The following is a 25,266-nucleotide window of genomic DNA, read 5'->3' on the forward strand; positions in this document are numbered from 1 at the left end:
TCAATGGTCACGTGTATTGCTGGAACCGGGTCCCTCAAGGGTATACAGAGAGCCCCTCTATCTTTAATAAGATCTTGCAAAAATGTTTGGAAACTTTGGTCTTACCTGGGAATTCTGTCTTAGTGCAATACATAGACGACCTCTTGGTGGCGTCTAAAAGTCATAAGGATTGTGTAATTGACACTATTGCCCTATTGAATCACCTGTGTGAAAAGGGACATAAAGTGGCCCCTGATAAGTTACAGTTTTGTGCAAAATCGGTAAAATATCTGGGACACCAGATAGAAAAAGGTGCCAGGAAAGTGACATCCGAAAGAGTGAGAATAATTCAAAAGATGCAGTTGCCCCGTACTCAGAAAGAGATCAGAATGTTCCTGGGTGTGATAGGATACTGCAGGCAATGGATTCTGGGATTTGCAGTCCTAGCTAGGCCCCTGATAAAAATGACCAAGAGGGGAACTCCAGATATTGTAGAGTGGGATGATGAAAGCTTAACAGCCTTCACCAAACTACGAGATTGTCTGTGTACAGCCCCTGCATTGGGAATGCCAGACTATTATAAAGAATTTGCCCTATTCTGTGACACTCACGATAATTGCGCACTGTCTGTCCTAACTCAAGAACATGGCACAACCAGAAGGCCAGTGGCATATTTCTCTGCCACCCTGGATCCAGTGGCTGCTGGATTACCAGGTTGTCTGAAAGCAGTAGCTGCTACCTGCGCAAGTTTAGAGCAGAGTGAGTCCATTGTCATGGGACATCGGTAACTGTGTATGTTCCACATGGAGTGGTAATTTTGCTGACCAGAACAAAAACTCAGTATCTCACCCCTAGTCGGCTGACTAAATACGAGAGGATTCTTGTGGGTGCTGCAAATGTAAACATTGTTCGGTGCAGTATTCTGAACCCAGCCACCTTACTCCCTGACCCAAAGGACATGGAAGGGGGGGTGGAGGATGAGCATGATTGTATCGACTTAACAGAATTCAACACCAAGCCACGTCCAGACATAAAAGAAGTGCCATTGCCTGAGCATGACAAATAATTATTTGTAGATGGATCATGTCTAAGGCATGAACAAGGAGGCCTGAGTGCTGCCTATGCGGTAGTCTCCTTAGAAAAAATTGAAGAAGCAGGTTATCTATATCACATAAAGTCTGCACAAGTAGCCGAATTGATTGCTATGATAAAAGCCTGCCAAATTGGGAAAAACCTACGCATAACAGTGTATACTGACAGTCAGTACTGTTATGGGGTTGTGCATGACTTTGGCCAATTGTGGCTACAGAGGGAGTTCCTGACTTCATCAGGTACCCCTATTCGAAATGGAAAGGTGGTTCAAGACCTTTTAGAGGCAATCCAGTTACCAAAGGAACTGGCAGTGGTAAAATGTGTTGCTCATAAGAAGAGCATGGACAAAGTATCACTGGGAAACGATTATGCTGATCGAGTGGCCCAATGGTGCGCCAGAGATCGGTATATAGTAAATCCAAAGCGAGGGGGGCCAGGAACCAGCTGCCAACTTCAGGTGTTTGAAGAAGTGCCCACATGGGATGAAGTGAAAGAGTGGCAGCAGGCGGCACCTTGGCAAGAAAGAGAGAAGTGGAAGGAAGATGGGTGTCGACCAAGACGTGTGGATGGTGTCATTGTGGGCCCAACTGGTATGCCTGTGTTACCTAGACACTTACTTAGCACAATGGCGAGGTTAATACATGAAGGATCACACATTGGTAGGGACGCCATGATTCTAGTGTTCCAACAGACTTGGTACAGTAAAAAGTTCAGGAAAGTAGCAGAATCCCTCTGCCAGAGGTGCCTGTCATGTCAAAAGATGAACCCAGGGAAGAAAACTGTGGTGGAACTGGGAAAAATTGGGAGGTCCGGGGGTCCCTTTGTAAGAATACAGGTTGATTTCATCACCATGCCCCGTTGTGAAGGGAAGCGATATGTCCTTGTCATGGTCTGTTTATTTTCAAAGTGGGTGGAAGCTTTCCCTACTCCCCAAAATGACGCAAAAACAGTAGCTAAGTGTTTGTTGAAAGAACTTATACCTAGGTTCGGGGTTCCAGTCACTATTGAATCAGATCAAGGCTCACATTTTCAGAATGCAGTGATCGACGAACTCTGTAAGGCCTTTGGAATTTCCCAAAAGCTTCACTGTGCCTACCGTCCAGAGGCTTCTGGAGTAGTGGAACAAATAAATGGAACTATCAAAAACAGACTAGCAAAACTGTGTGATGCATCTAAACTGACCTGGGTGAAGGCCCTGCCCCTGGTCCTGATGGGACTCAGAAGTGTTCCTGATCGCAAGACAGGCCTAAGTCCTCATGAAATCATAATGGGAAGAGTGATGAGACAAGCATGGGTGCCAGGAAGCAAACTGTTGAGTATTACTGATGATTTGGTGCTTGAATACTGCAAGAGATTGGGTGACCAAGTGCGTTCTATCTCTCGCCAGATCGGAGAAGACGCCATCCTCAATCCAACGACTCCTCTCCACAAACTGGTCCCAGGGGACTGGGTGAAGATAAAGAAGCATACTCGGAAGAGCTGCCTGGAGCCCAGGTGGGGAGAAAAACGTCAGGTGATCCTGGTAACTACCACAGCAGTAAAGTGTGCAGGAGTTCCACGCTGGGTACACGCCAGCCACACCCAGAAGGTATTACCAGACGAGGTGCCTGAAGCAGAAGGACGTCCAGCAGAGGACTCTGCAGGAGCCAGACCGGAAGTAGCTGACGACGTACAGCCCAGTACCAGTCGAGCTGCAGAATCAGCAGACGTTGGCTCAGGAATAGTTGATGACGAACTACCAAGAGTCCAGCCTGCTGAAGGGGTCCAAGAAGCTGAGCCAGAAGTAGCTGAAGATGAGCTGCCAAGCATATGGCCAGAAGAGTGGATTCCATTGATTGACCTCACTGAAGACCCTATTCGAACAAGTGAGAGACTTTGGGAAGGTAGAGAGTGGACTAGTCAGGAAAAGCAAGGCACAGGCGGAGAACCTCAGAATCTTGAGATTCACATCAAAACTGAGGAAGGAGAAGGTCAGACAGGGACAGAGCACGTGATTAATATAGAACAAGTGAATAATACTGAACAAGTGCCCGATACTGAACAAGTGAAGGATACAGAGCCAGCGTTTGATACTCCTCCACTGACTCCTGATATCGGGAAGGGACAGACTAGACACAGTGTAATAGTTCGAGCAGAAGAAAATCAAGAGGTCGAAGTGCTTGAACAGGATCAGATAGAATTAGGAGAACGTGTTCAGGAAACAGAAACAGAGACATTTGAAAAGCAAAAACAAAATTCACCTGAACAAGGCCAGATTAGTATCCAGGCAGAAGAAATAAATGCGAGTCCTGGAAGTAGTCAGATAGAAGAAGAAGAAACTGAAACAGAATTGCCAACAGTTAATGAGAACAAAAGGGCAAGAGAAGGAAACGAAGTCCAAGTCCCAACGAAAAGACTTAAGAAAAGAAAGCATCTTGAGCCTAAATTCGTAAAGAAATTGAGACTAAGGATAAAAACAGTAGAAGAAAAACGTGCAGAAGAAAGGAGAAGTGCTCGCATAGCTGAACAACAAGAAGGTACTTCCAAAAGAAGGAGTGATCGAATAAAAAGACAAAACAAGAAGTACAAGTCACCTGAATGGACACTCGTTTTGGAAGAACTTGAAGATCTTGATATAACTGACGTAAGCGACGGAGAGCCCGTCCCTGAATACACTGACGAAGAAGAAGAAGAGCCACCGTGAATTTGCACAAAGTAAGCTACTCGTGTAAAGTCACAAAGAGGGGTCGAGAAACTTCTTCTGAAGCCAAAATGTCTGATTCAAACGTGAATGGTAGCCCTAGTTGCAGTCGTTGCAAAACATGCTGCAAGGTATGTGTCTGTAGTATAGTTGTCCTGATATTACTTTGGATAGGACTAACAATTTTCATTCCCTTTGCAGTGAGTAAAGATACTAACATTGTCCCTACTGAAATTGTAAATACTGACAGTGAGGAGCTGACAACACAGAGTGTAGCAAGACATGAGAGAGCACTGAGACAAACAAAACAAGACTTAGAAGCATCAGATGAGGGAGGACTACATTATCATGGAGTTAAGAACAAGACACACCTAAATGTTTTCGCAAATTTGTTAATACATTATGTAGAGACTATGGAAATTGAAGATTGCTATGTCTGCATGAAGCTACCTACCTCTGTAGCTGAAGGCGTGACATACCATCACTTGCCGCTGACATATGGAATCTCCTGTAGCATTTTAGCTAGTTTATTTTACAAAAGAGGACCGTTACAGTACTATTACTCTAACAATGACGTGATCTTTTCTGAACTTCCTATACGTGGGAATTTGAATCCTGTACATACCAAAAGTGACACAATAAGATATATGGGAGACTACTTTCTGACTATAGGTAATATCGACATAGCTGACGCACACAGAGATAACTTGACTTGTTCTTTGCGTGAGCAGGAAAAGATGTTCCTGAACATGGCAGAGAAAAGGAGAATTAAAATACAAAAGAAAGCAAATGACGAAAGTCAGAAAAGACCAAGGTGGGCAGAGAACATGGAAGGCACCTCAAATAGTGGAGCGGGTCCTGCTCTGTTGCTGGATTTTGAAAAGAAAGGCAAGCTATGTCTTCACCGCGAGAAGACTAGCTATTATAATAACATTTTCATTGGTTCCAGTGAATGCGAACATAATTACAAGGTAATTGGAGGTTGGGGTTTCAAAAATGGGTCAGAGCCTGTGTTTCCTGGAATTTATTATATTTGTGGGGACAAGGCTTATTTCAAATTGCCGGATCACTGGTATGGAAGCTGCTATTTTGGCATTGTCTTCCCGAAAATATACCATGTGAATGGAGTTGCTGGAAGCAATGAAAATACTAATGGCTTAGCGCGTAGTAAAAGAGAAAGTATAGGTGAAATTATGGGTAGTATTTTCAGTGCACTGATACCTGGAGTGGGAGTGGTTCTGAACACTCACAGAATTTGCAAATTGTCTACTATAGTGGATGTGTTGTCTACTGAGACAGCTCATGGATTTCTGCTGGTCAATACCGAAATGGTTGCGATTAGATCAATGGTTTTGCAGAACAGACTTGCTCTTGATACCTTATTAGCGAAAGAGGGCGGAGTCTGCCGGATGTTGAGGGCGCAACATTGTTGCACTTATATTCCGGATAAAAGTGTACAGATCAAAAGATATGTGAAAAACATTACTAATTTGGCAAAGGAACTCAAACCACTCGAGGTTGATAGTGCCTGGAAGAGACTGGTAGATGGTCTCTCAAATGTAGGTCATTGGTTTGCCAGCATAGGTAAAGGCTTATTGTTCAAGGTACTGATGCCAATTGGAATTATAGGTCTCATCCTATTTTTCATATTTTTTGCTGCAAGTGTCGTAAACACACAAAGAAGTATGAAGTGAATGCAAGAGAAGGGAATGCTAGGGGAGTAAAACGGAGTGTGGATGAGCTTGAGTTAGAAGAGATGAATAATCAGATCTATAAAAAGGTGAAGAATTCTCACCCTACCAAAACTGAAAGAGAAAAACTGGAGCGATTGCTGGAAGAGATAGAGCTGTATAAAGTGTGAAAGAAAAGTTGGCATCTGGTTCCATTATATTTTGTGATGATAGTAAATATCATCAAAGAGGGGATTGATGAAGCAAAGCTTCGCATATTTTGCGGCTTGCTGTATTCATGAACCTCGTTTATGTGTAACAACGTAATAACTTGTACGTCTTACTAATGTTTATTCTTCTATGTTTAAGCAAGGTTTATGAAGCTTGCCTATGTGTATTTCTAATATATTTAATCCGTGTTCCTAAAATATGGCCGCCGCTTGTATTTAGGTACTGTGCATGCGTCAGCCACACTCACGTGTCCTGACGTGTCTGCAGAGTTGGAGGGAAAATTATGCGCATGCGTAATACATAGCTTTGCCTGTAACGTGGTACTGCTCGTGCCACTGCTCTTGTCACTGTTATATGTAGCTAACATTTAGACTGCATAAGTATATTTCTTAGTAATAAGTTGAAAGTACAAACCCTGTGATGTGTTTTCATAATGTTGTTTCTATGTATTAATTTGTTCTCGCTTACTTTTCATGTACCGCGGGGAATGGGGGTCTGACTGCACCGAATACCATCTTGGAGGGCCTTTCTGCGCATGCTCCTATGTCTGGGGAACTGAAAACCTTGGCTGGTGGAACTTGGCCAGCTGGCAGGGATGGGCAAGATGCTCCTGAGAACTGACCTGCAAACCCAGCAAAACGGAGACATGTGTCCCTATTCAGCAACATTGTACATTTCTCATTGTATTTCTCTGCAGTTTCTCATGGGAACCCCAATCTTGCTAGGCGGTAACCAGATATGTAAATGAAGCATACAAATAGTGTGTTATGATTGGTGTGTTACCCAAATCCTACCTTAGGACCAATCCAAATTGAGGGATTCTGACACTTTGCAACATTGGGGGGTGGTACACCGTCCCAAAAGAGTATATCTACCCTGGGTTCACCTAGGGATTTTGTCCGACTTGTCTGGTTTAGCTGACCTGTCACTGACCCATCGTACTCAATAGGTGACTGAAGATACAGAGCGCTGCGGAGCACTCTGTCCGAAATTGACCATAGACTAAGGTTTTACTGAACCTTAAAGTGCTGGCGAAGCACTTTGCTGGGAGTTCGCTGATCCAATCGGGGTCTTGATCGATAGCTGCAGAGAGGGTGGAGCCCAGGCGTTGCTTCCAAACTGTGGGTGCGGTCCTGTCCTGAGCGGTCCTGTCCTGAGGGTTTGCTGTCCTGTCCTGAGGGTCCTGTCCTGATTCCAAATCTGAGGGTATCCTGTCCTGTCCTGGGTGTCCATTCTGCACCTGCTGTTCTTTGAGGGCTATCCTTCCTTGAGGGTTTCCTGTCTTTAACTGACCCGTGGCCAGGGTTTGGTTTCCACACCAGTCTAGGTAAATACTGCTCTAAATTCTTAAACTTGCACCTTTCTATTTTTCTATCTTTTGCTTTAATAAAGATACACCTTTGCACATGTTGATTTTTCCATGCTTTTGCCGCAAACTATTGAAACGAAAAGTCATTTGCATATATTTTCTGATATGTTCCCATGTTACCCTACCTTTTAGAAATCACATTTTGCATTGCGGTTTGTCATTTCCTGATATGGTCTAGAACGGCCTTACTTAAATTTTCTAAAGAGTTCTTGCATTGAATGCATAGCATTTTTCTTTTTGCATCTCATATTCGCATTTAATGATTACCCTGACTTTATTTCTCTATAGTTATATACTTTTCATTATTTTGATTATCGATTGCCTTATTCTTGTAAACCTAATGCTCAACGAAAACGAACTTTAGATAAACATTTTAAAACTTCCAGTTGTCCGTGGTCATTTGCAAACAGTATTGAAAGTCATTTTGAGTTGTATTTTGCTGCCTTTCCTTTTACAGCTAGGCCCCTGATCCGTTGAGGTCATAGGTACCCGTGTCGGTGGAGGGTAAGTCGGGTACTCTGAGTAATAACAGTAGGGAACACACACAATTGGTAGCAGCCCGTGAAGTCGCCCTGTCAATGAGTAGTGTGAATTGAAAGTATATGGGCCCTGAAGCCGGAAACGGCGGAATCATTGGCTGGGTGACCTCGCGCGCTCTATCACTACCGCCCACTTTCTTGCAAGTGTATATTTTTTATGAATCGGAATATGATTTTAGAAGGCAGGCATAATCATTTCTTCGCCATGAGGGCACTCCCTGACAAACTCTGGTGGCCAGTCTTTTTCAGCTAAAAGGATGTCATAGCCTTTTGAAAGGTTAACCCAAAATAGACCCCTTATTTTCCTAGTCTTATCTCCCTCTATACGTAATGTTATTTCGTATATTTTATGAGGTTTGCTAACTCTGGTATCTGCAGTTTCCACCTGAATGTATTCATTCGTGTCCACTGTCTCCAGATGACTCATCAGGATCTTGCGAGCTATGCTCACTTCTGCTGCGCTGTCTAGCATTGTCTGAGCCCACTCTCCGTTTTTCAGCTGTGTCCTCAGGATCCTCGGCATGTTTGATTACTTTAATACTGGCTACCTTCTTTTTTGGAAATTGTAATTTTTTACTTTGATGAGCAGGTTCCTTGTCTTTGGACTTGACGTGCTCTTCCCTGTGTTCTGACCGTCCTCTTCTTTCCGATTTCTGCGAGGAAGTCTGAAAAGATCGAGGGACGCGTATCAATATCTTGATATCTATCAGGTTTCTTCAAATTATCCCTATTTCTAAGGTTGTATCTTTTCTCAGAGCGCTCCCTCTGGGGAGACTTGTGTCCTTGGTCCGGAGATCTTTCTCTCCGCCGAGGAGACCTTCCTCTGGACTGGAATCTTTTTTCTTTGGGAGTGGATTGTTTATTTCCATCCCAGCTCTTTTTTGGAGTGTTCAGATTATTGTTAATAAATATCTTTTCAGGATTTTCAGTTAGTTGGGGTTTTACTGGTTTCCCACCCAAACTATCTCTTCCTAGTTCTTCATAGGATTTTTCTATGATTCTGGCAAGTTCAAATGGTTGTTCTGCTATATCTGTTTCTTTTAATTTCTGGAGGAAAGTTATATCCTCAGTTGCCAATTGAACTAAGTCTCTATATGCCTGTGTTAATTATTTTATTTTAACTAAGAGTTCTTCGCTTGACATTTTATTAATGTCAGGATGTGGTGTGTAGCTGGCTAGAACCGGCCACGTTGCTCCTGGTCTTCCTAGTGGACCGAGCCTGGTGATGTGATTATTATGTTTTAGGGTGCCTTTAAACCAGAGCAGGTGCTCTTGGTATTTTAATGGGATTTTCACCTCCTCGAACGGAGTGTACTCTTCCGGAGGTTCCTCTATTTTGTAATAGTGGAACTCACGTGTGACAGCGTTTGCTGCTGGAAAGTTTATCCATGAACAGAATACCTCTGTCTGCCGATATTCATGTGCCTCAATTACGAATATGACTGTACCACCTCTTGGTGTTAGTCCATTTTCTATAAGTTTAAGTGTTATAGTTTTTCTTATGTTGACCGGGATGAGTATTGCATCCGGGTCGGTTTGCAGGAGACTATTGTCTTCCTCTAGGAGGCGAGCTGTTATTCTAGCTGTCTCCCTTTCTTCTTCACCGTCTGACATTTTTACTGACAGGAAGGTTTTTGTTGCAGATCAAGTTTTCAAGGAAACAAAGATTTGGTGCACAATATTTTGGAACACTGTATCCTTCAACGTTGAATAAACCAAAAACTATACATAGAAATCTCTTCCTACTAAGTTCCGGCGGATTTTAACCTTTTACCCACTCCAGACGTCTTTGGAGTATTTACGGGAGAAAGGGTCTGTGTGAAAAAGCACGACTGAGTTACTCTAACATCTTGCGTTAGATTTGTCGCCTTACCAAACGTTTGGGCGCCATGTAGTGTAGTTCCTATAGTCCCAATAGGCTCTGCCCATTTGAATAATATCTTCAGTAGTGTAGACGTAGGACTGAGGTTATCTAGGTTTCTACTGACTATATTAGACTTAAGTTTTTTGCCAGCTAGCTCAGAGTTCACTAGAAACTATCTCGAATAAGCGAGGAGGAGTTTAACCTCCCTGGATAGACAAGAAGGGATTTAGTTTCTGACAACCATAAAACATGACAACTTTGCTCTCCCTGAATAAGAGTGTATCTCTAGAGTCGTGTGAAAACAAAAGACAGCTATTTCACTCAGTCAATATGTGCGTACTTAGTTTCACCAGATTGCAGAGAAAAGAGAGACGGGCGTTTTCAATAAAAGGTGTTATTTATTGAGCAGTCTCCTTCCTCATACAAGAGAAATGAATTGCTACAATTGCAATACTTATAGTGAAGTAAAGTGCGCATATAGTAAAAGCAGGATTATAAAATAATACTGTAAAAGCATTGATATGGTTTCTTAGCCATATGATACTTTAAAATGGATAAAATAGATACATACATATATACATTGACTAATCGTACTCAACTGGTGCTTCTAACTACGCCTACCCCGGTGTACCTGACCTAAGCCTAATACGTGGGAAGGAGTAAGTAAGTAGCAGTTTAAGTTAAGTTTGTTTTGCCAAGAATCTGACTCAAGAATTCTCTGTAAGGGTTTAGTCAGTTCAGTACCTGGGTATTAGAAGGCAGGAGGGCTGGTATCTCTCTCTCAGGACTCGATATCCCAGTCACCCGCAAGGGTGGGCTGGAAACGCCGGAGGCTGGATTTCTCGGCAGGAGAAAAGACAGCGTCTTTCTCAGCGCGTCAAAAGGGAGGGCAGCGTCCGTGGGCTCTCGCATCAGCTGGGCTCTCGGGCAAGTAGTAGCTGCTCCAGATTCATCACCACCGTGTCTTTGCTTAAGGCAACGTTGGTATATTTATACCTGAAAGGTGCCGGGTTTGACGTAAGGCTGGACATAAGACGTCAATAAAGATGTCACTAAGAACTGGTCGTTCTTACAGTACTTTACATGAGTTCTTGGACGAAATCAAAACAAAGGCAGCAGGGATTTCCCAGGTTGCTGGAGGCTTGGATTTGTGTAAGAACTCGGTGTGCTTTCTAGGGGGCCGGAGGAGTAGGCTTGTTTAATGTGACAGCATGCGCTATGACTGAATTCGGAATAGGGTTTCTATGCCGTTGTAGGGATATTATTGATTTATAACCGCTCAAGGGCGAAGAATAGAAATATCGATTCAGGATCCTAGATAAACACACTACACTATCATGGCAGGCCGCAAGTCCCAAGGGAGACTCCCCATTTCGTGCGCCTCCAGGTAAAGGTGGGGAAGGTGTGGGCTGAAGAACGTTGCATGTTGATTAAAGAATTCCGGGGCTAGCCCGTTTGGCCCTAGAACTTTCCCAGTTTTCAACTGGCCAATAACCCTGGGCGTAGTTCGCGGAGCCGGACTCCGCGGAGCTATGCGAAGACGCACTTGCACTCCGCGACCTACGCGTAGCTCCGCGGACATGCGTAGTTGCTTGCTAGACCCGTTCGCGCGCCGTTTTTCGTCTTCGGGAACACGGTGCGCGTGTTCGGGGCACTGCCTGCATACTCGAGATGGCTAGCGCGCTAAGTTACCCAAGAGGTTTGTCCCGCCCGCTTGCGTTCCCTTATTTCCTGTTCCGGGTCACAAGTAACGTGTTCGCGTTGTGCAAGACATGTTCGGGAACTCATCTTCTCGTTCGCACTACAAAAGTGCGTGATCGCGTTAAATATCGCGCGAACCTACCCAGGCGGTCGCGACGGGCGGAGCCATCTTGGATTTCACACTCTGGCTATGGTTTTGGGCCTACTTTAGCATCTAGCTCCTATCTCTTCAATCCTGGTCTTTTCACCCACTTTTTCAAACTTTCTTTAGTTATTACCTATCTCTCTCTGTGCCTAGGTTTATATTTTTCATTTTATTTCTACTTTTACAACTTTTTTTCAACTTTTCTCTTGTTTTATATTACTTCCTTCTTTTACCTTGCTTCTTCTTTCCCCTACCTTTTTGTCTTGAACTTTTCTTCTCCCCTCCACCCAGAACCATGGTGAAGGGTGCCAGCAGCATCGGCGGCTCAAAGGGCAAGGCGGCTGTGCCCAAAAAAACCCGGCTGCCTTGCGGCAGAATGCGCCCCGCAGGAGTGACGGCCCGCCAACTTTTTGGGGAGGAGGAGGTGGCTGCCCTGGTCTTTTTTCTCCAGCGCCACCTCCCCTTGACCTTGGCAGCAGGCGGCAGGCCCGGCTCCGGCTACCGTATTGAAGAGCGTCTCCGGCGGTGGGCGAAGGTGCGCCGGGCAGTCTTCCGCTGCTCCGGTATCCGGCGTACCCACCATCAGCTATCCCACCGCTGGGCCGACATTTTGGACCGGGAGCAGGTCCTGTTGGACCTGCTTGGTGTCGAGGTTGTGGGTCTTGGTGAGTGGCTACCCAAAAAAAAAGTGTGTGTGTGTATATATATATATATATATATATATATATATATATATATTTATATATATATATATATATATATATATAGTAGTATAAATATTGTTATTGTATCTTTCTAAATCTTGGCTGAATAAGTAACGCGATGACTGTTGCTCCTAGTTACATTTCCAATGTATTCCGTTATATCTACTGTAATTGTATGACACTGCTCTTCTTCACTGACTCTTGCTTGTTGTTTCAACTTGGCGCTAGCTGTTGCTGTTTATTGATGTGAGATTTTCTTTACTGTAGAGAAGTTAGTTAATGCTATTAATAGAGTCTTGTCCTTCCTTTGTCCGTCAGTGAAATAGCGGTGGATGGATAATTGTACGTAGTTTGCATATTGTAGCATTTTTTTCACGGCCTTCTCTTCTGCATGAATCCTCCTCTGGCAATGAATGCTAAAGTTACTTTGTTCTTCTTACCTCAGCCAGGGCCGGCTTTAGGCATGTGCAGGCTGTGCAACTGCACAGGGCCACCAAACTTCAGGGGCCACCACACCAATATATATCCTTAATTTAATAATCCTCTGAGGATGGATACATATTTGCGTGGCGGCCCCTGGCAGGGATTTGGTGCCTCCGGCTCTGTTCCACTTCCAAACACCCTGACTCCCCCTCTTCACTGGCCTCCGTCCTCCGCCCGACCTCCTCTTCCGGGGCCCCCTACCTACGCTCCCTGCCCAGGACCACCATGAGCCTAGAGCCACCCCTGCCTCAGCCCTCCATAGAACTGATGTAGTTTGTTTAATGAGTGGGTAGGCTTGGCAGCAGTAGCATTCAGTCAGTAGCAGAACAAAATATGATGCAACGAACGTACAATTTCGTGTATGCACAAAGTTTCTGCATGTCTCCTCCTTGTGATCTATGCATTTTGCTGGCAAAAATGAAAAAGAAATGACTACTCCCAGATAATTGATTACCCCATTCTTGAATATTGAATCGGTGGTGTTGTTCAGGTGTTACTGCCTCTGTGTTACTTAGTAATCTGCAATCAGAATGTTTATGGAACATTTGATTTGTTTTCTCCAAGTATACAGTCAGTGAATCCTGCAAGGCAGTAGTCATTTGGTAGATCAATGTTTGTTTCTTTTAATGTTCTAGCAGTGGTTTTTGAAATGATGTCTATGTTTCACAGCACTCAATGTTTTTCTCTTTGTTTATTATTTCTTACATGAACCACAGAACCCAGGGGCAAGCAGAAGGCTGGGACCGAGTCGGCGGGTGAACCACCACAGGCACAGAGCTCCTCTACTGAGGATCCTGCTGCTGTCCCCAGTAAGTCCAACAGTGCTTTCTTTTGGAACAATGATATTTACCTAACTTTGTAACTGAGCTTTTTTTTTTCAACCGATTAATTACATTTACTTCCTAAAGAAATTTTGACTCTTTAGTTAAGGTATTAATCTTTTCCATAAATATGTGATAAAAATTAGAATAGCTGTAGGCACAGGGTCCACTCCTGTCTTATGCTTTTTCCTCTGTAATGTCTCTGCTTTGGCAATTGACACCAACCAAGTATGCATCCAGATGTTGGTCTAGTATTTTGTAAACGTTAGTATACCACTACTACTCTTGTGGGTATTCTATCTTCTATGGAGTCATAACATATTACATAACTATGTATGCACCAGAAAATTGGATGTTGGTGCTGATAGGCAGGTTGGACCTTACTTACACCTCAGTCACAGAACTCTGAGGAACCCACAATTCACTGAACGACAACCTATATGGGCTCAGTCATTGGTCAATTATTCAATTATCACACTCCTGAACCCCAATACCAAGATGCCCAATGCTTTTATTACACAATCCATAACCTAAGTAACCCCCTTTTGCTCACTCACTCGTGTACGTCTACAAGACAACAGACACTGAAAATAAACTTCAGAGTCAAAGTGGTACTTCAAAAGCTTTATTTTGTTAGAAGTAAGTAAGTAACATCAATGTTTTTAAGTTGTTCCGTGAAATACGTCGAGGGGCCCACCAGAAAAAATCCAGAGTTAAAAAAGGCTGAATAAAGTAATCAACATTTGTACAGCTACTAGTGCACGATAGGGAAATGTGGGAAATGTCGGAGACCCCTCACCATTGAACGTATACTGGTTACATATGCCTCTTTTTGGTAAGCTCTGGAAATGTCAGCTTCGTAGAAGGAAATCTTCTCATCTGCCGAAAAATAATGACAAAAGTGGTGCACGTTAGACAGTATGAAATACATTTAGGCAAGTTTTATGCAGCCATGCTAAAAACAAGTTGTAACCTGTAAGCAAACTCGATTCCACAATCCACATACAAAACGTAAATACGGGCCCTTTTATTTTCCAACCTCTTCAGGTGTATGCATTGAACAATCATGGGGCCTCAAAGGCGTCTTCTCGTACTGCGCAACAAGCTGCGAGGTAGCATGCGCAAAACTGGATACATTGATGTACAAAGGTTACATAGTTCACTTCAAATTTCCAAGGACTAGAGTAGCAGTACAGATGAGATGAGCTTGGGTACCATACCATAAAAAATGAATGCTAATATGTGTAGTGACTCTGCTGTACTATGCAATGTGGACTACTACTGATTACGTACGTTGTACTTAACTGTTTTGCAGAACTCCATTCTTGGTGAACAAGTACAATGGGGGCTGTGCATCCATCTAAAAAGGTGTACTTATTTTTATAGGTGCAGAACCCGTACCATCCACCAGTGCCGACGGGGACAGCGGCGCAGCGTCAGCAGAGGCGATCCCGGAGGGGACAGGAGGACCAGAGGCACCTACACCAGCACCAGCAGCAGTGGGGGAGGAGCCAACAGCGGTGGGCGATGGTAAGTTACATTCAATAGTGATCCGCATTACTTGGTGGGAGGGGAAAACTTCCTCACTGTACTCTGAGAATTAAGAACTTGAAGTTCTACTGGACAATATATTTCGCCACCTTTCCTTGTCATTACCATGCTTAGCATTACCACTACAGTAATGCAGGTGGCTGATAGCAGTCGGATGCATGGGTTGTTGTTGAAGCATGGAAAGGGGAAAACACAGCTGCCTGCGTGGTTGGGAGACACACCCAATATCGGTGGTTAGTGGATAGTCTCAGCAGCAGCGGTGTTTTGGTCAAACCCAAAGGCAAGGGAAGGATGGGACGACTGGATGCATGGGTCGTTGCTGGTGAAACACAAACCAAATAAGGTTTGTTGCGCGATATAAAGAATGATAGTCTCTACTAGACATTTACTACTAGCTGCCCCCTGTTAATTAATGTTAGTGTGAGACTGTTCCCGCCTTCCCGGAAGCAGAGTATATAATATAAAACGAGATATGAAAAAGACAGGTGTTCGTTCCTATGTGTGTGACCGTTGAAGTACACCCATGCTACTAGGGCAGGCATAATGCCGTGCCAAAAAGTCCAACAAATTAATTATATAGGCCGTAGAATGTTCAAGATAGATGCAACACAATTTTTTGTACTCAGCTTGCTTGCTAGTGCTACTGTGCCACTATGTGTTGAATCAATTTTGTGTTCTTGATTTGCTGGGATTTTGGATTACAACAATTCTGTTTCTTTCTTTATAGTTACTCCTTCAAAACCAACAAGGAAGGAGTTGGCAGTCCGGGCCCGGCAGCGGAAACTGCAGGCCATCGTTGAGGCCTACCGCCGGCTGGTGGCTCAGGCCGAGGAGGAGGAGGAGGAGGCGGCGGCAGCAGCTGCTGCTTCTTCCAATTCCCCGGCCCCCAAGCCTGCAGGAGTACGTCGCCGTGGTCAGGCAGCCGCCCGCCGCCGATTTTTTACATCATCGGCGGCCCCCCCACAACATGCGTGCCAATGTAGGTGCCGGGAATTTCAACAAAAGATTCTCCGCCGGGTAGAGAGGCTTGAGGAGGAGCGGGTGAAGCTTGAGGATGGAATAGAGGAGCGGGTGAAGCTCATTGTGGACAAACACCTGAAAGCCCGCCGGCTTTGAGATGGACCCTGTTTGTTTGCCCCTTTTTCAATCCTTTTGTTGGTGGGTGGGATTTGGGTGTTGGGGTTTACATTTAACTTTGAAATTTGGTTGGGGTTAGGGGAGGGTAGGGACAGCTGTGGGGTAAGATTTCATATATATTTTATTTTTGTATCATCTTTCTTTATATTATGTTAAAATAAAAATGAGACACAAAGTTATTTTCAAAAGAAAACATTTGAAGTTCATTTGTGTTTGTTGGGGGGGTGGAGGGGGGACTGTTTCACCAAATAATGTACGTTGTGCAACATCGCAACGTTTAATTGGCCATGCAGGTCAGGGGACAGTGCTTTCGAATAAAAAAATATATTGGCCACATCTTTAACATGCAGACAGATAGATGCGGTAAACCCTCACCGAGTTATATTTGTAGTATTAGAAGAACTACCAGTCTGTCTTGCGTTATACCTCACAGCAAACTTATCTTACCTGTGATTGCTGATGATGAAGTGGGCTGCATTTGTTTCCCAAGACAATGGATAAGAATCTGTTGTTCTGAACTTCTGTGATAGTAGTAGTAGACAGACCCTGCCAGTAGCATTTTGAGACAAAAAGAAAGAGGCAGTCATTTGCGTGATAGACAATGTGGGGGTAGTATAAGTATTAAGTACAGTACATTACACGACTGACCCAATACAATTTTGCAACTGCTAAACTGAAACAAAACAATGGTTTTGGGGACTGGAAAGTAAGTGCAAGAGAAGATAAGAAGTTCAACTGTAGTTGTAGTACTCACGTCAACGTCAAACTTTTCTAAATCATAATGCTGTAAACTTAAACCCAAACAATGACGCCAATTCATTACGTATTCGTTGTTTGATGGTAATGGTAAATTATTTGGCATTATACACAGAGCTTGAGTTGGGAAGCAGAAGAAGATCCCGGCCATGCCTTGTTGAAATTACACTATTGTTGCTTTCACCACATCTGCCGCATGATCAAATTGTTGGTGTATATTTAATGTAACAAACATCGCACCTCAATGAAACCACGCAGCCCGGGGGAAGAGGGTTAGGGTTTGTTGAATGGATGGGTACGGGGGTTTTGGGAAAGGTTTGAGAAAGAAAAACCGTACGCATGTAGACAACAAAAGCAAAACAATGAAGACGATGATTTATGATGTTGAATTTGATCCACTAGCCAATGAATGTAAGGAATAAACGTAGAAACAGGATACGCTGAATATCATTCTTGGTTTCCCGCCATCCAATTGCTTGATGATGATGATTAGTGGTAATGGTGAGTAGATGCTCATAGTATAATAGCAGTGGGTGAAAAACGTCCAGCCTATGTGGATTGAAAAAGAAAAGGCAAATACAAAAGAATGTGAATGACCTAAACAAAGTGTATTTGAAATACAGTGAAGATCAAAAAAATAATACAAGCGGAGTAGTCGTAAAGAGAGGACTTTCAGACTGAGGCGGCTTCGATACAATATGTTATGTATAAGTCTACTAGTTGCACATCATTATTAATCTAGAAGTACAAGAAAAGATAGGAGCCAGCACAGAACAGACCCACGACACAGGGTCGCCAGTAACACAAACTGCATTTACCTAACAATTTGACTGAGCCAGAGAAAGGGGCATAAAAATTTAAAAAACAACCTAGCGTTTTCAAAATTAATCAACAAAATCAATGCGTCATTCTCAGTCATCAATCATACCACTATTGCACTGTACCACTGCACAGTGCACACACATGAAGTAGCCTGGGTCTACTGTGCTGTGCCTCTTATTTGTATTTACCTTGTATTCCACTCCAAGAAACATCGTACATCAATCAGCTCAGATCCAACTGCCTGACAGCGTGCAAAGATATGGGTGGTGTCACCATCATTATCAGGTGTGGCACGTCTAGTCCAACAGCAACAGCAACTCAGTCTACTCTGTAGTGAGTGACTATGAACGATAAATTAAGTCCTGACTGTGCCTGTAGTAGTAGGAACACAAGTGCGTAAATAATTTATATTATTAAATAACATGGAAAAATTGGCCATCACGTGAGTCTGAAGTTACTAGTATACTTCAATTCCATGCACATTTGCTCAGAGTCAGCTAAACATCCTATGCAATGCATTGCATCATTCATTTAATATACCTGTCTTGCTCTTGTCTTTCACTGTCAGATGATTGATCACAGATGCTGCCGAGCCTTTTAAAAATAATGACGAGTCACAACAAGTTGACTTCAGTTGTGGATGCCTGCTCAAGTATTGACACTGAAGAGTCGTCTATGAATGCCTGCAGACAGAGGTGGTAGCCTTAAGAGTAAGACAGTGATGAGTTGCAGATTTCAAATGATATAGAGGATGGCTGTAGTCATGACTGTACGGTTCACTTGTTATGGAGGGACTGTTAGAGGCTACATTATTGTACTATACTCCATCTACAACATCCAATGTATGGCTGGCAAGATGGAATTGTATTGACTTGAGTGGGAGTCAAGAAGATGGAGCAAGACTCTGAGAAGTGCTGCAGTCAACAAATGCACAGGCGTGCAACTCCAGTAGGTAAATAAAAAGATACAGTGAAAATAAATGCACAGGCGTGCAACTCCAGTAGGTACATAAAAAGAATCAGTGGTGGGGATGGATTTGGTTGTGGTTTTTATTTGCAGTTTAGCACCAGAAAGCCATTGTTAATAAGAAAATAACACAAATAAAGGAAGGGAGAAAGTAACAATTTAAAAGCCTAGTTGTCAGGGAAGAGGAGCTCGTCCTCAAACTCTGTGCGTTCGGACAGAAGTAGGTCATGTAACCCAGTAGTGATGAGGTCTTCGGACTTGCTTTCTTCATCCTGCTCTGATTCACGTACTTTATAGTCTGGTGGTATGAAGTGTTGATTCATTTTTATCATTGTCAGCCTCTCCACGCTTTTGGGGGAGAGACTAGTCCTTTTCGATGTCACAATGGCACCAGCAGCACTGAAAACCCGCTCAGAAGAGACACTGGCTACAGGACAAGCCAGATACTTTATCGCCAGCCTGCTCAGCACTGGCCACTGTCTCCTTCTTTCATACCAATAGACCAATGGGCTTTGCTCCATGAACACCTCTGTTGTGTCATCCAGATAGGCCTGAACCATCCGCTCAGTGTTCATTGGGGCTCGGATTTGCTGGTCCTCTTTCCCCTTTGCAACAGCAACGGACTTACCCATCCCTTTCTGTAGAAAAAAAGCAGTTATGCTTTTGGTTGGGTCTGCTGAATCAGATCGTGTAGGTGCTGCTTTTGGTACTGTTGGTGCCTGCTGGAAAGCAGACGCACTGCTCTCATGCTCTGAAGAACTTGCGTCAGGAGTACTTTGACTGGCCTGGGCTGGCACTGGCAGGCCTTTAAGTAACAGCCGTTCAGTTTCTAAATCATTAGCTTCCGCAGTTTTGTACTTGGCAACATCCTCATCTGAAAAAGGAATTACTGCGCTACTGCTGACAAATAGTTTGTACCGTGGATCCAACATTGTTGCAGTTATGTAATGTTCACCTGACACAATCATTTGAAGCCTTGCGTTTAGAGATAAGCGGTTGGCTAAGGCCTTGGCCAAAGTATATGCATCAACTTTTTGTTCGTCACCTTCGTATGTTTCACAGACCTCCTTCACCTGTTGCTCAAGCATGTACAACAATGGGATGGCTTGGCCCATAGTACAGTCCTCCCTGCTAACTGCACGTGTGAAGACCTCAAAGGGTAGTAGCATCTCTGTGATGCATTTAATGAGGTCCCACTGCCACATCTCAACGGTCAGGGCTTTAAGATTAACAATAGGATCCCCTAATCTTCTTGACATGACATAAGCATTCAGTGGTATGTACTGCTCAAAGAGACGCTCAAGCATGAAATAAGTAGAGTTCCAACGTGTTGGGACCTCCTGGATCAGTGCTTTGACTGGCAATTTATGCTCACGCTGAATGACCCGTAGCAGCTTCCGTCCTTTAAAAGAATGGTTAAAGTGCGTGCATATTCTTCTGCAGATGGTCAGTATGTTGCTGACTTTGGCTTCAGTTTTCAGAAAGTCTTGCACGACTAAGTTAATGCAGTGTGCCAAACAGGGTACCCTGAAATAATGTCCTTCTCTCATTGCCTTCACTACATTACTGCCATTGTCGGTGGCAACAAAACCAATCTTAAGGCCTCTTGGTTTCAGCCATTCAAAGACCTTGGTGTTAAACTCAGACAAAATGTTTTCAGCAGTATGACTTTTCTCCATAGCAAACATGGCTACAGTTGCATGTCTGCGCGTATCATTAAAAATCCCAGCAACGTCAAGGAGGCCTGAAGTTAACTTGTCTTTAACACCTGCAAAAGAGATCCAGTGTGCGGTGATGCACATGAAATCTGTAGCATCGCAACTGCTCCACATGTCTGTTGTCAGGTGGATACAATGGACAACACTCTGTTGTAAGGCTTTCCCAATCAATTCCAGCACGTCGTGGTGTAGTGCTGGAACAGCAACTCGGGCAAAATAGTAGCGACTGGGAACGTTCCATTTTGGGCAGAGGGTTGCCACTAATTCCCGAAATCCCACAGCCTCAACAAATGAAAATGGGAGAAGGTCCAGTGCCAAAAATTTTGCAAGTTTCGCATTGTACAAACGTGCTATTGGGTGGTTCCGCTCGTACTTTCCCTCCTGCCTAAACATGCTAGTAATGGTACGCTGCTTTGTATTTCTTTCAGTTATGCTAGACGGACCACCTTGCATCGCAGACTTTGCACTCCTTGGTGTCTCCAGCTGACTCTGGTGCCACTGAGAAGTTGCTGATGCGGAGGATGTGGACTTTACCACTCCAGTGCTGGCGACAGGGCTCATTTGTGTACCACTCCCAGATAGAAGGTCATCGTCTCCCTCTTCTTCTACCTCCTGGTCAACCATAAGTGGACCTTGTAGCACTGTATCTCCACCAACACCAGTGCTCACATTTTTTAAGCTTGCAAGGTGGTTCTCCCACCTGATTAAGTGTGTTTTTTTCAAATGGGTCGTTTGGCCTCCAGTACCATAGTTTGTACCAATCTTACCACGACTAACATTGACATGACAAATGGTGCATACAGCAATGTTCTCCTGACCTGGGTGAACCGTAAAGAAGTCCCACACTGGGGAGGTAAACTTTTGTCTCCTGCCATAGGAAGAGGAGGACCCACTTCCAATGCCGGATGGACTGGAGGATTGTTGAATTTCCCTATGTGACAGCTCAGTCCTAGTACTGCCACTACCTCCTTCTGTTGAAGTGGCACTTCTGCTGGATGTCAGATGCTGCCGGGCCTTCGCTGATGAAAAAATGGGAGCTGGTGTTACTTTGGGCGTTGAGTGTGTAGGAGTTATGCGTGCTACCTGCTCATCACTAATCGCAGCATTTCTGGATAGGGTGAAAATGTTGGTCTCTACATCCTCTGCACCAGGAATAACGCTCGTGATGATGACAGTGTCAGACCCGTCTTTATCACCAGCAGTATCCTGCTCACCTACATCGGCCTCCATAAGTTCAAGCCTTGCTGGAAACTTCCTTTTTCCTAGCCTGGTCTTGGGATGTCTCTCCTTTGAATGCTCAGATAGTTGTGGCTGCCAATCCTTATCAAGGTCATCGGAAGGGATGCTTGGCGAAGAACTCGATGCACTAACCCTCCTTTCCCTTGGTGAATTGAAAGACAATAGATCACCTCCAGAAGTGGCTTCCTCTTCTTCTTGCTCGGAATGAGGCTCTACTTCCTGAACTGCCCCGACTTCGGGAGGAACAACTACTACTATTGCGTGCGGAGATGGTGGTTGTTGTTCTTGAGGAAGTACTATTGCGGGCTGTGGTTCTTCAACAACTACTATTGTGGGATTTGGTTGTTGTTGTTGAACAACTCCAATTGCGGGCGGTGGTTGTGGTTGTTCAACAACTGTTGCGGGCGGTGGTTGTGGTTGTTCAACAACTGTTGCGGGAAGTGGTTGTGGGTGAACAACTCCTATTGTGGGCGGTGGTTGTGGTTGTTGAACATCTACTGCTGGCGGTGGTTGTTGAGCACTTCCATCTTGCGTGGATTGTGTACTACTTTGAGACAGCGATAAGTTTAGTTCAGGCTCAGTATCACTGCTTGCAAACATTAGGCTGGCTACCTCTTCGACCCTCATCATGTGCTTGGCCCTGGGTTGGTGGCTTGCTAATGCGGATGTGCTGGTCCCAGCTTGCACCCCAGACACCGCTGCTGCAGGCGTACCTTTTGGGGTCCCAAAAAAGGTTTTGGGGTCCATACCAGACTTAAGTGACACTTCCTTCTTCTGTTCCTTCTTCTCAGCAACTTTCTTGGTGGTGGAGGACCTGGTAGCTTTCTTAGGGCCCATCTTCTTCTGATGTCAGCACACAGCAGCACAAATTGCAGAGATGTCTGGTCAGATGAGTCACACACCACACGTGGCGTACAACTGAAGGACGTCCGTCTGGCAGTAGAACGGGCGATGGATGAAAAAACAACCAGCACCTCCTCAGTCTTTTTTTGTGCACCTACAAGCAAAGAAGGCAGAACAACATCAGTCAAACAAGCAGTAAGCCAACATGAACAATTGAAAGACACACAGGCCAATGTATAAAAGACAAAACAGAAGACTAATACTACCAGTCCAGCACCACAGCTCCAAGCCACATGAAGTCCAGAAAGAACCAATAAAGTCAAGCAGGCCTATATATACCAATATGGACAGAAAGAGGAGGATGCCTGCTGCACATGACAGGTTAATGCAAGGAATAAAAATACCCCATGGCTAAGAGGTTGTAAACCTACACCGCAAAAACACATACAAAGGCATAAATTTATTAATACACCCCTGCCCAGACAACACATTTTGGAATGCAATGCCATACACACATGCCCTAATGATGTTAATTTAATACACCGAATGGAAACAGCTACATAAAGGCAGCACCCCCGCTAACTACTACCTCTGGGACTCTGGCCTACTGTCAGATCAGACCAAAAGCTGGGAGGCCAATGATAAATGCACAAAGGAAGTACCTACAAAATGGCCGCCACCACATGGCCTGTCCACCCCTAGCAACATGAAAAGAAAGAGAAAAGAGAAGACAGACAATAAATGCCTATGGGAAAGGGACAATGCTTTGTTTTGCTTCACAAAGTAGCTGCACCGCTGCCCACGTGCTCAGCCCACCCACAAACCAGAAGACAGACACAGGAATTGTTCCAGGCTCCAAAAACTACAACCAAATGACAACTTCAGTTTTTTTGGGTGCACAAGAAACACATGCAACATTTTTGAGAAACTTTTATGCAACTCGGGACATATTGTTCGCGAGAATGCAAAATCGGCGTGTTCGGCAGCGCGAATGGAATAAAACGTCGTTATCGCGTTCCCGAGCAAGTACATTGAGCGCGCGAACAAGACAAAAAATGTAATGTCGCGTGTCAAGAGTTGATTAACTTTAATGCACCTATGGCTATGAGTAGTAGTACCTCTGCCCTACTGCCAGAATAGTCAAAAACCTTGGATGCCTATGGCAAAAGCACAAAGGAAGGACACACAAAATGGCCGCCACCATAGGGCCTGGCCACCAACAACAACATGGAAAAATCACAAAGGATGTATACACAAAATGGCCTCCAACACATGGCCTGGCCACCAACAACAACATGGCAAAATCACAAAGGAAGCATACACAAAATGGCCGCCACCACATGGCCTGGCCACCAACAACAACATGAAAAGAAAGAGAAGGCAGACAATAATGCCTATGCAAAGGGACAATGCTTTGCTTCACAAAATGGACACACCACACCACCGCCCAAATTGGTCACCCCACCCATAAACAAGAAATCATTACATAGAGGAAAGAAAATGGAAGTGGTCCATGCTCCAAAAAGATAAAACTACAACCAGATGACAACATAACATAAATGAGGACTTTTTGTAGCACAAGAAACACATTAAACATTTTCGGCGTGTTCGGCAGCGCGAATGGAATAAAACGTCGTTTTCGCGTTCCCGAGCAAGTACATTGAGTGCGCGAACAAGACAAAAAATGTAAGGTCACGTTCTCACACTGTGCGAAGTTACCAAAACTACCCAAGCTGTATTCCTGAGTTACCTAATGGCAGAAATTGACAGAGTATTTAAACACACCCAAAACCTGAAATACCCCACACATAAAAATAAGATTTTCTACATCAATCCAAGTCATCCATGATTTTCAAATTAAGGGTACACCACAAAAACAGTTGATTAACTTTCATGACCCTATGAGTAGTACCTCTGGCCTACTGGCAGAGTAGGCCACAAGGTTGGAGGCCTATGGCAAGAGCAAAGTGGCTGGAAACATAAAATGGCCGCCAACACATGGCCAGGCCAACCACAGAAAGTTAATACAATGAACTCAAGCATGCCTACACACTAACTACATGTAGTACTAGGGTCAGCTATTGGCTTAAAAAATAAAAACATTTTAAATTCCACAAACAGAAATGCCACAACAGACATTGCTATTGCATAATGAACATAATCCAATGCCATCCATGATGTTTGTTTACAAAGTGGAATAAAAATTTAAACACAGACTACAGAAACATGATTGGACCCATGGGTACCTCTCTATGTAGCCTGGATGAAATTTAAAAAAAAAATACAAGTTGGGACCTCATAAAAGTACAGGCCTCCATCAATAATTTAATTCCAGGATTGAATACTGTAGTTAAAAAAAACTCAAATCAAACAAACACAAGTCTACATCATACTCACTCATACATTACAGAAACTTACTTGAAAAAGAGAATTCCAAATCCAAAAGTCCTCAATAAATCCAAGAAAAATCAGTAATGCAGCCAACACACACAGAAAGTGATCCTTCCAGCTCAAAATCCAAAGGAAAGTGAGCACCACATGGACAAAGCACTGGGAGGAGCCTGGTGGACAGGAACAGGAAGTTGTAAACTCAAGGGCCCTTCCTCCTTCCTCCTTACTCTTCAAAACAAGAGTACAAACAAAAAGAGGACTCCTTCCCCCCCAAAAATACAGCCAAAGGTACAACTTTAAGGGTTTTTTTCATTTTTTTGCTAACCAAAATGGTAATTTATTATGGTTTTAACATGCTCACGAGTTATTCTGTGCAAGAATGCAGTTTCTGCGTGTTCGGCAACTCGATCTTACCAACAAGCATCCTCGCGCATCCTTATGACACTATCGCGCATCCAAATGACGTTATCGCGTTCGCACAGTCGCACGGGATTGTGCGAGAGTGTTTACAAACATGGTGGCACACGCGAGCGGGAAAAAGCGAACGCAGAACCAAGGTAAGCCA

Source organism: Lissotriton helveticus, chromosome 5_1, assembly GCF_964261635.1.
Source record: "Lissotriton helveticus chromosome 5_1, aLisHel1.1, whole genome shotgun sequence".
Taxonomy (NCBI): domain Eukaryota; kingdom Metazoa; phylum Chordata; class Amphibia; order Caudata; family Salamandridae; genus Lissotriton; species Lissotriton helveticus.